This window comes from Parambassis ranga, chromosome 9, assembly GCF_900634625.1.
Source record: "Parambassis ranga chromosome 9, fParRan2.1, whole genome shotgun sequence".
NCBI lineage: Eukaryota > Metazoa > Chordata > Actinopteri > Ambassidae > Parambassis > Parambassis ranga.
This window is the reverse complement of record NC_041030.1, coordinates 7,040,138-7,042,822: the sequence shown is the minus strand read 5'-3', so window position 1 is coordinate 7,042,822 and position 2,685 is coordinate 7,040,138. Positions and strand designations below refer to the sequence as shown.

Below are 2,685 nucleotides of genomic sequence, written 5' to 3'. Positions count from 1 at the left end.
GACCATCCTGTATGAATTTGTGGTGTTTTGAGCAAGCTGAAGCTGAATATAAAAAGCAGTTGTGTTACAACACCTCAATCTCTCAGTCTATTGGAAAGCAGACACTAGCTCAGCCTTCTGTGGTTAGCTCAAGAGTTCATAACAATCACTTACATACATGCCCACTGGGCCCTGGGTTCCCAACAGTCCTGGTTTTCCTGTGAAGCCCTGAAAAAGAGAAGCACAGTTAGTTATACTATGAATAACAACCATTTTGTGTCAACCTTTAATTCTGTCAGTCACAAACAGAGGCTAATTTCAGAAACCTGAAATGATCAAACACTTGTGACCTGCTCACCCTCTCCCCAGCTGCTCCAGGGATTCCATCTTGACCCTGCTTTCCTTGAGGCCCCTGTTAAAGTCACAAATGAGTCTGATCACAATAAAAATTACCTTAGTGATTTGAGATCAAAGAGTAAAGTTTTGGCCTACTTGAGATCCTGAAAGGCCAGCCTGTCCATTATCACCAGCTATGCCAGGAAATCCCTTTAAAAGAACCAAGACAACAGAGCTACTTTAACAAAGCTGCACACTCAAAGGATTTCTTTGGGTGAGGGTCGTGATACTACTCTAGTGGTTTAACATCCACATAAATCTAATGAAATATGCCACTTACAGTATTTTATGAGTGCTCAGGTGGCAGCATTGTTGTGGTCACTATTGGCACTGTCTCTTAATTAAGGAGGACAGAAACCTCCTAAGTGATTATTTGGAGGGGCAATGTTGTCAAGCTTGAAACCAAAAGATTTGGCTGCCACTCAGGAGTTAGAGACAGCGTTTGTCTCTAACTGTCTGTTAGAGACAGAAACGCTGCAATGACAAACTTCCACAGGTAGAGGCACCCTACAGCTTCTACGCAAACTGGTAAAGATGGCTGGCTCAGTACTTGACATGAGCTAGGATTCACAGGGAATTATGGTTGAGAGAGTTACAAGCAACAAGGTGCAAGCTGAACTGAGTGTAAGAGAGCTGATTTGTTATTACTTAATCATCAGTTAAATTTTTCAATGCATTGTCAAGTAAAGTTACACAATTACCTGACAATTATTTATTATTATTTTTACATTACATTGTATACAATTATTGAACTAACATAAAAAATACATATACAAAACTATTAGTAGTCTTCAACCACATCATTGAAATTGGGAAATTGGGAACAACTCACCCTGTCTCCTTTAGGGCCAGGAGAGCCAACAGCACCAGGAAAACCCTGCACATAAGACACACAGCATTAACAGACTACAGTGTTAAAAGCTAAATGCTGAGATGGCTTGAGTTGAATTTAGCAAAAACACAATCATATGGGATGAAAGTTATAAAATGGGAACCTGTGTACCAGGCTTTCCTTCTGGTCCCTCTATTCCAGCTTGGCCTCTAAAACCCTGCAACAGCACACACAAACAACAACAACAACAAATAAAACTTACTATTTACAAGCAAACATCAATCTTGATGAGCTTATGTTGTTTGTTCTCACCGGTATGCCAGGTAGCCCATACAGGCCAGGGAGTCCTGTGCGACCCTTTAAACAGATGTATACAAAAAGAGATGAGAATCAATAAGTGCACTGCAAGGTTCTGCTTTACTAATGTCTAATGTCCAAGTAATAGGTACCCTTGGTCCTTTCAGTCCTGGCTTTCCATTTTGTCCTGGAATGCCTCTGTTGCCCTTAAATATGAATAATAAGGATGAACATTTAGAATGCCAATTAAAACATTGGTTTAAAACCCATTAGAGCCCTTTGCTGAGGGCTACAATGTAACAAACACCCCTGTGGACAATATGGCTCTGCTTTATGAGCTTTACTTGACCAGGCAGCAGTAAAAGTCTCTGACCTTTGGCCCCTGTTTCCCAACTGCTCCTTGAATACCTGCCTCACCGTCTTCACCCTGAGGAGACATGGCATAGAAACTCATTAACAGCACATACAATATTATTCAAGATTGTTCAGGTAACTCATATAGTTATGATCATAGATACTGACATTGATTTTAAAAACTTTTTTGATGCAAAATGAATAAATGTACCATAAATAGGACTTTCTCCCTAAATATGTTTTCTCTGGTTCCTTTAATTTAGGAAATTAATATTATGGTGACAAAATAATATTCTCCTAAAACAAATGAACAGTGTATGGGATGCTGAGTTCATAATCACCTCTTTTCCTTGAGGCCCAGGTTGACCTCTCACCCCCAGTGGACCTGAGATGCCACGTTCACCCCTCTCTCCCTGACGACCCTGGATCCCTGCAGCACCTGGTGGCCCCTGAGGGGACAATAAGTTAAGAGATGTGTTTAGTCCTTCATAGAGTGTTGCACCAGGATTGAGGGATATTCAGGAAGCAATAGTACTAGGATTATCACGCTCTAAATTTAACTTCAAATAAGATATATTATTTACATCTATGTTCAATAATCTGCACTCTCTATGTTACATACTCCTTCTCATTCTGATTGATCAATCACAGAATTCTGTGCTAAACAACAAACTGTTGCTATTGATGCTTTTTTGATCATCAGGTAAGATCAGCTGAAGTAGCTGTAAGTTTAATTAAAATTTCATTGACTTATATTTATAGGATTGTGAAGACCACACATACATTTGACCACCAATGTCATGCTCTTACTTGGTCTCCTTTTTGTC

General features: G+C 39.8%; 1 long non-coding RNA gene across 1 annotated transcript; it reads right to left on the bottom strand.

Annotated features, from left to right (window-relative positions):
• Positions 1–1,523: 1,523 nt before the first annotated feature.
• On the bottom strand, positions 1,524–1,932 carry LOC114441919 (uncharacterized). Its single transcript, XR_003671298.1, has 3 exons — positions 1,878–1,932; positions 1,657–1,710; positions 1,524–1,564 (listed from the first exon to the last, which is right to left on the bottom strand). It is a non-coding gene; the product is annotated as an uncharacterized LOC114441919 (long non-coding RNA).
• Positions 1,933–2,685: the final 753 nt, after the last annotated feature.